General features: G+C 50.2%; 1 protein-coding gene across 10 annotated transcripts in view; it reads left to right on the forward strand.

Annotated features, from left to right (window-relative positions):
* Atxn7l1 (ataxin 7 like 1) overlaps positions 1 to 9,906 on the forward strand; it is a 238,490-nt gene that overhangs the window by 165,956 nt on the left and 62,628 nt on the right. For 2 of the 10 annotated variants that reach the window (XM_023719475.1, XM_023719478.1), the window contains exon 1: positions 3,339 to 3,424. The exons of 7 other annotated variants lie outside the window; for them this stretch is intronic. The gene's annotated coding sequence lies outside the window, so the exon portion shown is untranslated. Of the gene's footprint in view, positions 1 to 2,881; positions 2,961 to 3,338; positions 3,425 to 9,906 lie in introns of those variants that run through there. One more of the 10 variants, XM_023719477.1, reaches the window with a different exon arrangement.

Genomic DNA, 9,906 nt, shown 5'->3' on the forward strand with positions numbered 1-9,906 from the left:
TTTTTTCTTTTTTGGAACTGGGGATTGAACTAAAGACCCTTGCACTTGCCAGGGAAGCGCTTATTCTACTGAGCCATCTCCCCAGCCCCCAAAATGGAATAAGGATTTTTTTTTTCTCCGAATGCCTTCAGGGCAGATTTGGCTGGCTTGAGTTGTGGGGATCAAACCACAGCAACCTGAGCCTGACTTGTTGAAGCAACCACTTAAAGAACTGAGCTAAGGGGCAGGCCCCCAACTGTCCTCTTCTTAGGTCAGGACTGAAGTGGAGCCTGGTATTGGCATGGGGATGACTGAGCAAGTCAAAGAAAAAACAAGGTTTAAACTGGGTGAAGAGGGTTGTTTTCCCTTGTAATAGTTATGTCTGGAGTGCAGTAGAACTTCCAGAAAAGCCCTGGAGACCCAGAAGGTTGAGAAAATCGAGGGAGACCTTGTGCTTTTGTAACCAAATGGAGACCTTGTCTTTTGTAACCAAATAACTTTATTGGTGTTTTTAGTTCTAGCATTCTGTTTTCTGGAAATGATAAAAGCAAGCAAAGAGGGGTGGGCAGGAGCGGCTTACTGTGGCTGTGTCGCTCCAGCCAGAGCTCATGACCTCTCTGAATCTCAGTGCAGGTGCCTGTGAAGAGGGAAATAATAATCCATACCGCATTTAAAGTGCTTTGTGAGGGCTGGGGCATAACTCAGAGTAGAACATGTACTTAGCATGCCCAAGGCCCTGGGTTCAATCCCCAGCACCAGCACAGGGGCGGGGGAGAGAAGGAAAAGGATTGGACATCAGAACATGCTCCTGGTTGTGTGGCCCAGGGAAAGGCCTAGGTTCCTCCATGTCTCCATTTCCCTCCTTTGTAAGATGGGTGACTATAGCAGCCCTTCACGTCCACCCTGAGATCATTTCTGAGGATCCAGTAATAGAATGTGCAAGAAGGAGACACGGGAACAACGTAGCTCTAAGTGACAGGCTGGGCTCCCAAGTTCTGGGGTCACTTGAGTGGGTCCCTTGTCATCAACCCAGAGGCCCAGGTAGGTAGAAAATGTCCCTTCCAATGATATAGGACCTCCAGATGATATAGGAAAATATTGTTAACTCCCAAACAGTTAGATGTCCAATACGCCATTCCCCAAAATCAAAGAATGAATTCTGAGGAACACAGAGAAGTTAAGAGGAGGAAATTTTATTGAGGAAGATACTACTGCTGAGAGACAGGAGGGGACCCAGAAAATAGGTTTGCAAGGACTCTGATTTACGGAGGTTTTCTAGGGCAAAGTCTTGAGGTGGGTACGGCATGGGACAAAATTATGATCGACCGATGAGATTACAAGTATAGCCCAGACACTTAGGTAACGTTGACTCAATGTGGAAGCACGTTGTGTAGCAAGTGTACAAGAACCTTTTTTTGGAAGGGATGGGTCTGCAGGTCCTGGTCCCCCACGCTAGTGACTCAGGCCTATTTGGAATAACAATCATTGTTGCTTATCCCTCTGGGAGGCATGAAGGTGTAGTCATTCCATCTTTATCTTGAGGCTTGGCCTTCAAAGACTGCACCTCCAGACACAGTGGTGTTGCCCTCTTTTGGTTTGCACAGACTCCCTTGAGGCAATCTGTAATACCAGAGGACTCTTTCTGGCTAAGTCTCTCCACCTACCCTTCTCTGGGGCCCTGCCTGCCTCCTCCCAGGCCAGGTCCTCTCCTGGGATGCTCCCAGGAGCCTTTAAGTCCCCTCATCTGTCAGTCACTGCACCGCAGGGAGGTCCACTTCCGAGTCCAGTGAGCAGTTGCTATACACATTTGTAAAATGAGACCCCCTGGGAGAAAGAGGCAAGCATTGAAGCGTTCCATTCATCGCCATGGCATGGGTGACCCCAGAACCAGAGGGACACATTTACTTCCTATAATAAATATGAATCTCTCCCCCCTCCCATGGTTACAGTAGCCCTTTTGTTTTTGGTGGGCGTGGGGGTGGGAGAGTGAACCTGGAACAATGCATTATGCTAGATCTCCAGCCCTCCCCACACCTTTTTTTTTTTTTTTATTTTGAGACAAGCTCTCACTATACTACTAAGTTGCCCAGACTGGGATCAAACTTGGAGTCCTGCCTCAGCCTCCACAGATAGGCACTACCACACCTGCTTTACAGCCTGTTTCTCTTTGCTCACCTCCTAAACGGGAGTAGAGGAGGGGCACAATAGGCAGGCAGGTGGGTGGGTGGGAGGATGGCTGATAGTGATAGAGAGCTAGGAGGTAAGGTAGTTAAAGGAAAGTGAATATAGGAGGGAGTTAAATTTAAGTCCACTCTGTAGCTTAAAATAGCCTGCTCTTACCTACACTCACCCCAGTGCTTTAGGACTCCAGTTTTCTCAAGTCTTCCAGGGAACTTTAAAATTTAATCTGTTTAATTGTCTTGGCCCTAATATTCAGTAGTGTCTGATGTCTTCTGGAGAAGAAACAGAAAGCCTTGCTGAGGAATTTCACAGTTCCTTTTTGTTTATTCACTGTGGAGAAAGGTGTTCCCAGCCACCCTCATTCAATTGCAGCCATCCCAGGGCCATTGTCCCCTACCCCCAGGGCAGCGCCCTGTGGCTTCCGGTGTGTGTCAGTGGCCTCTGCCGAAACAGCGGGGAGCTGAGATGTCCCTTTCTTGAGGCTGGAGAAAACATTCATTTGCTCATCCCTTTTTTTTCTCCTGTGAGACAGAGCCACTTGGAGATTCTGATGCTCCTGCTGTCACCCCCAGATGTGAACCCAGATGTGAACCCTAGCGTTTGCAGAATCTCTTTAAGTCACTCTCCAGTAAAAGATGCTTGGAGGAAGCACCCAGTTCCTCCTGCTAATAACCACAGAGTGTCACGTGACACCACCCCTCCCCCTACTGTTCCTTGCCTCTGAAAACCACCCACCCACCCCACCGATAAGGTCTCTTGACGTCTGTCCTTTATCCGCCAACATCTACACTTCCTTCAAGGTGGTAATCTTTTGCTTTCGTTACTTAAGTGCTTTTTTATTTCTAATCCTTACCCAGTTGCTTTGGGGCTTGCATAAACAGTTAACAAAACAGTCGCAGGAGGCAGCCGTTTCGCTTTCTGGGCTTGTTGTTCTTGGCACTGGGTGAGTTCTATGAACTTCTGGTGTCCAACTGGTAGGACCTGAAACTCTGTGTTTAACAAGCGCCTGTAGTCAAAACAGTTGGTGTGTACGGGTGAGCGCGAGGGTAACTGGTATGGATTGCAGCTGGTCAGCCTTTGGGTCTTGCACTGTGCAGAATACGGAAGCACATTGCTCTGTTTTGGGCTTTTGTTATTGCGATTCTTTCTCGTCTTTCTTTTTTGCAATGGCACCCGTGCTAACGTGCATCGCTTCAGGTTCCCAAAGTACAACATGTTTGCAGTCGTGGTAGCATCAGATTAAGTTGGCAGCCTGAGCCTCTCTGTAAGTGGTTTTAGTTTACATTTCTTCTTCTAGCAGGATGTTTTGCATAATTTTGCTGATCCTGGGTTATTTATAGACTTTCTAGAGAAACGGGGATGCATGAGACTTTCTGTTCCAACTGTGGAAAGTGAAATGCGTTTCTGCTCTTACAGAGACAGCAGCGAATGCATGTGGGCAGCACGGGGCTATTTTTGCTCTTAAAAATTAGTTTCCCCCAGAGACCACTGGGTAACATTCCAGGGCTGGCCTTCCAGTCTCAGCCGACCTCAGAAATCCTAATCTTTTGGGTAGGACATGGTGGTGTTTTCCGTTGATGGGTCACAAACCGAGTAAAATGAAAGTGATGATGCCGTTTCCTCTGGGACCTGAGGCGGGGGTGAATGCAGCGATTGGGTATTGTTTCCAACATCCATAAGCATTTGCAACCTATGGCCTGCCCTGGAGCCAGTCAGTGGGATTCTGGGTCAAAGCAAGAGGGCAAAGAGGAGGGCTGACCCGGGGCAGTTAGAGGATTTTAGTTTGTCCCCACCTACCGGACGGTGATCTTGAGATGCTGATAATATTTTTCAAATGATCATCAACTACAACATAGCCTGCCAGCCAGCGAGAGACATGTGTGGCATCCCAGCCTGGCGGTGGTGCCTTTGGGGGACCCTGTAATGCGTGTTGAATGAGAATTACAACTGGGCACGTAGGAAAATGCTGAGCCAGAATTAGCACTCTATAAAAGGGTTCCCCATAATATTTACTAGAGCAGTTGGCTAAAAATTGCTCCACTTTGCCCACTGAATGGCTGTGTAATCAAATCAGCCCTTGATAGCATACCTTGAGCACCTCCTGCCTTGGAAGCGGCTGCGTCGGAATTTGCATGCGTAAGTGGTGCGTTCATCAGCATAATGAGTGTGGCGTCCCAGTCTAATGGTCCAGAAGAACGCTGTGAATGAGACACTTCATTGTGCCTTGGGTTAAATATTTTAAACCCAACAAATGGAAAAGGAGGGAGGAAGCGATAAACATCCTCGGTGAGGCCTTGTGGAAGGCCTGCTGAGGCGGCAACCTGTTTAGATCTAGATCCTAGGGTGGGCCCCACCCACTCCCTTCCCCCTAACCATGTGAATGGAAATGGACAGTTGAAATGGAAATTTCCAAGGTAGTAAATGTGACCATTAGGCCAAATCTGATAGCTGCAGAGTGCTGTGAAGAGCATATTTCTTTTTCTCCTGCATGTCTCTCTCATGCACATAGAAGTGTAATTTTTCTCTCCTCCAACCTTGCAGAGAATAATGATGAGGCCAGCTTGCTCGGAGTCTCTGACAGTGTGCCCAGGCTTTCTCAGTCCAGCCCTACGGAGCGGTGGAGGGCGGTTGAGCCCTTTGGTTGCAGCGCAGGGCCTTGGCTCGTACAGTGGAGCTGGGGAGCTGGACCTGAGGCTGACACTGACCTTCAGACCTTGGCTTCCGGTTGCTCCTGCCACACTGGACAAAGTGGCTGCAGTGGGAAGTCAGAGAAACTTTCCATTTCGGGTTACATTCACTGTCCCCATGGTTGGAGGCCCTGTCTCTTCCCTCCTGCAATCTATCAGGCTAATGTGGGGGAGAATTGAAGCCTGCCTGGAAGCCTCAGGTTTGGGATGCAATGGTGTGTGTGTATCAGCTTGCCTTGGTTATGGGGGCCTCTCTCCTATGTAGTAACCCCACTCCTGTGAATGAGAAGAAGGGGGACCAGCAGGTCCCTTCAGGTGGGCTGGCAGTGGGAGAGGAGGCAGTCAACACTCTCCTCCTCAGGCTTTTGCATTTAAGCTTTTATTTATTTTGTACAGGGTCTTGCTGTGCAGTTTGGACTCATAGTGATTCTCCTATCTCAGGCTCCCCAGCGCTGGGTTTACAGGTGTGTACCACCACACCCTGTTTCAGTGGCCAGCACAGTGCACCTGGGTTCTGGGACCAGCACAACTTTCAGTACTGGGGATCGAACTCTGTCCTAAACAGGCACTTAGACCATTGAGCTGTCTCCCCTGCCCAGGCTTTTGCATTTAAATTGGCCAGACCCTCCCACCCTTTCATCCTTGTGAGAGTGACAGTGTGTCACAGCTCCCTCTCCCAGAGCTCAGGGCCTGCCACCACTGACCCCACCCCCACCCCCAGCCCCTGCAGACACCAGCCTGTCAATACCCTCTGTCTTCCCTTTGATCTTCCTGCCCACAGACACATCTGCTGTTTGATTGCAATTGATCCCGTGCCCGGCCCCTTCTCACGGGGAGCACTTGTTAGTCCCCTTCTCTGCAGGTCTCAGGGCAGTTGGTTCCGTCCACTGCACACTCCAAGGAAGTCATCCTCACAACTAACTGGCAGGCTTTGGGGTCCCTGGGAAAAGCCAGGCATGGAGGTAGGATCCGGAGCTGAACTGAACTTCTGGCCAAGGGCAGCTCTGGACCAGAAGGGCAGGATTTGTCCATCCAACCTTGGGAGTGTGCCGTGGCCACCTCACCAGGCCATTAGTCCAGGAACTCTCAAAGTCTTTTTTTCCTGGAACTACAGCAAGGACATATAGGTTAATCAGAACCTAGAGAACTGGCTGGTAGGAGTCGGTGGGTCCTAACTTACCCACTGTTTCAAGACGGTAGCAGGTCCTACCTCAGGTCCAGGCTGAGCCTCAGCCTCAGGGCCCCAAGGTGGGCGGGATCAGCCTCCACTGGGATCAGAGAATTTGTTTTGTTTTGTTGTGGGGTTTTTTGCGGAACTGGGGATTGAACACAGGTCCTTGCACTTGCCAGGGAAGCCCTTATTCTACTGAGCCATCTCCCTGGCCTGGGACCAGAGTTTTGATCCTGTGAAAGCTTCAGTGTCCCCTGTCCTCCAAACCATACGTTGTCCTAGCAGCTGTATTAGTTTGCTAGGGCTGTCATGGCAAAACAGAACAGATGGGGCTTAAATAGTCGGCAACCTGAAAGTTCACAATTAAGCGGCCAGGCCAGTGTGTTCATTTTTCCCTGAGGCCTTTCCCTGGCTTGCAGATAGCCACCCTCTTACTGCCTAGACACCATCCTCCCTGTCCCTTGTCCTTGGCATCCCTTCCTTCTGTAAGGATCACATCCTAAGGGCATTGTTTTAACTTGATCACTTCTTGGAAGACTGTCTCTAAATGTGGTTGTACACTCAGGCACTCAGGGTTAAGATGGAAGTGAATGTGGACTGGAAGACGGTTCAGCCTGTACCACCAATCAGCTAAGCCCAGCCCTGCCCCAGCTCCTTTGGGCAGCAACACCAGCACCCTGCAGCAGAGATTAATCTGTGAGTTGGTCCGCCGGCCTTGCGTCTGTAGCCCCTGGCACCATCTCTATATGGGTACATGGTCAAAGGAAGCACAGTGAGAAAGATGGGAATATATTCGAAAGTCACAGGAAAAACTTGCCAAGGGACTGTGGATGTGAGTTACCTTTCATGTGTCTTGTGATCATTCGTAGCTGACTTCACAGACAGACCACCTGTCTTGAGGGAGACTGCGACAGGGAGGTTGAGGGAGGGTAGCTTGTAGACCAGTGAGCTCCAGAAACTCCTATCTGGCAGGAATGGTTCTCTGCCACCTCCTCCCACTGTCTTTCTGGCCGAACTCCCTGGCCTGTTAATAGACCCATAGCAGCAGGCCTCTTGATGTCCTGCCCCCAGTTACCTGTGTGTGTGCCTGTGTTAATCTGCTCTTGGTGTTCACACCCCCTGAAAGATAAGAAGCCAGCCTTAGCTGGACTAAGAAGGGAGAGGATCTTACTGAAGCCATTTCTTGGTGCTGCTTTCCCAAGGTGTGGGGGAAAGAAACCCTGCTGAGGGATATGTTGGCCCAGAGATGCCGGTGGCGGCAAACAGGTAGCCTCTGCAGCCATTTGCATGAGGCTGCAAGATCTTTGCTTTTCAGAGGACATCCTCAGCTGAAGAAGGACAAGTTTCTGCCTTGAGCATGACAGAGCCCAAACTGTTCTTAGAACTCGCCATCAGGATTTGGAGGTTCAAGCCACAGGGGAGCTGGAAGCAGCCTCCCCCTCTGTCACCTGTGAGTCCCTGCTCCCATTTGCTCAGGTTCTTATCTCCACAAGGGGGTGGCAGAGAGACAGTTCCTGCAGGCCCAGGGCACCTTGCAAGCAAGGAGGACCCACTGCCCTTTCTTCCTAAGCCAGTCTCTGCGAAGGTCTGAGGCAGGAGAGGGATGCTTGCTGCCAGGAGAGGCAATCGGGAATGTATTCTTTTGCAGCAGCTGTGGCTGCTGGCCTCTGGCCGCCTGAGGCATCTACAGGCTCTTGGTGCACTGAGCAGGTGGGTTCCTGCGATGGAAGTGCTATCACTTGGTAATAATCATAAGATGCTTCTTTTGTTTACATAGCCTGACTCAAAATTAAGCCGATTTTTGGTCTGATCTCTCTGGGGAGCGGGTTCTGCTAACCTCGGGAAGGGGGCTACTGCAGGGAGAGCCAGGCTTTGGCTCCAGCACTTGGCTGCCAGGGCTCCTCCAGATTCCAGCAGCCCGGTGTCTGCCCTGGGCTGTAGATAAGGAAGGTAGTTAGGGAGTTGGAAAGCCATTTTTATCGTCAGCAGTATCTTTCTTGTTAGCAGTGACAGTCACATGGATGATCACTAGTTGTAATGCCTTGCTTTGCATTTTAAATGTAATCTCAGGACCCCAGAAGAAAGGGCTTCTCTTAGCTCCTTTCTCACAGACAACCAAGGACTCCTCAGCAGGAAGACAGAGAAATGTAGGATGGGTGGCGCACATGTGCTGGGAAGGCAAACGTTTGCTGCAACCACACTGCAAGGGCACTGGCAGCAGGGCACAGTCTGGCCATCCTGGGCCTGTCCACTTCCATGCTGTAAGTGACAGTTGGGAAGAAGAGCAGCACTGATGGTGGGCTTGTGGATTTTCTGTTTGGGAGAGAAGACAGACACGTCAGTGGATTGGAGTCCAGAAAGATCCCGACAGGTGGGAGCAGTAGACCGAACCCAACACGATGACACATTGAAAGGACACCTGTGACTCTGGCAGCTTGGCAGCAGAATGGGTGAAAGGAGACTTAGAGGTGAGGCAGCTGGGGGAAGCAAGATGTTGAGACTGCTTCTTGCTGTCTGTAGAACTGGGCGGCCTCGTGTGCCATTGTCTTTCCTACTGATCTCCAGTCTGGGAAGAGAACCAAGGCCAGGAGAGGAGGAAAAATGAGGATCGGGCCAACTGGCTTAGAGTGATAGCTGGGGTTGTTTAGCCCAGAGAAAGAGCTTTCTGGAAACATGTATTTTAGTCAAGTGTCCCGTGGTTCGGGAAGTTAGAGCGCTTCATGGTGACCCCACAGATCCGAGGCAGGATTAGTGTATAGGCATCCTAAAGGTCTCCATAGGGGCAGAGCTGCCCACCCACAGCCAGAGGAGCCCGCAGCCTGCGGGTAGCACCAGGCAGCCCCAGAAAGCGGCTGCCAGGCGTTACTGATACCCGCTGAGAGCCTGTGTGTCCCAATCTCAGGCTCTATGACCTGGGTCCCTGAAGAGTGAGGATCCCTCTGAAAGACCTGTATCGGGTAGGAGGGCTAGAAGAGGCCAGCTGTGCCTCAGTGTACCATTTGTAAATAGCAAGTAGAGTCTGCTGGGGCTTTGTGTGCTGGTGTTGCTAATTCCACTCAGACTGACTTTATCGAGTGAAGAGGTCATAAGCAAACACTCCCCTGGCCTCCACCATCTATGGGCATCAACATCAGTATGTAATGGGAGGAGATCCTGAGGCGGATATGGGAGAACCTGGAACCAAAGTGGCAGTGTTTGGGAGCTGGGGTTTTTTTGTTTTGGTTTTGGTTTTGGTTTTTTTGTCTTTTATTACAGGGTCTCACTATGCAATTCAGGCTCACCTTGAGTTCACTTTGTAGTCCAGGCTGGTCTCAAACTCACAGTAGTCCTCCTGCCCCAGCCTGGGATTACAGGTGTGTATCCCCACTCCGCAGCCTCCCAAGTGCTGGGATTACATGTGTGCATCACCATACCCAGCTTTGGGAGCTGTTGTCTCAGAGGGCCTGTTTGCTTTCTCTTGATGACCACCTTGATTATCTTAACTTAAAAATTTCTTTGCTGGGTGTGGTTTAATTCCAACTCCCTAGAAGGCTGAAGCAGGAGGATGGCAAGTTCAAGCCTAACCTGGGCAGCTTAGCAACTTAGCAACAGCTTGTCTTCAAATTTAAAAGGGGCTAGAGTTACAGCTTTTACATTGTCCTGGCCTTTTCTTTCTGCAGGCTTTTCATTTATCGTTAGTATTATTGAGGTGAAACTCACATAATATCAAATTAGGCATTTCAAACTGAATAGTTTACAGGCATTTTGTACATTGACAGTGCTGTACAACCACTTCTGTCTTGTTCCAAAATGCCCTCATTGGGGCTGGGGAGATAGCTTGGCGGTCTAAGTGCTTGCCTTGAAAGCACAGGGATCTGGGTTCAATCTCCGGTACCACATGATGTGCCA

Source organism: Octodon degus, unplaced genomic scaffold (assembly GCF_000260255.1).
Source record: "Octodon degus isolate 3935 unplaced genomic scaffold, OctDeg1.0 scaffold00068, whole genome shotgun sequence".
NCBI lineage: Eukaryota > Metazoa > Chordata > Mammalia > Rodentia > Octodontidae > Octodon > Octodon degus.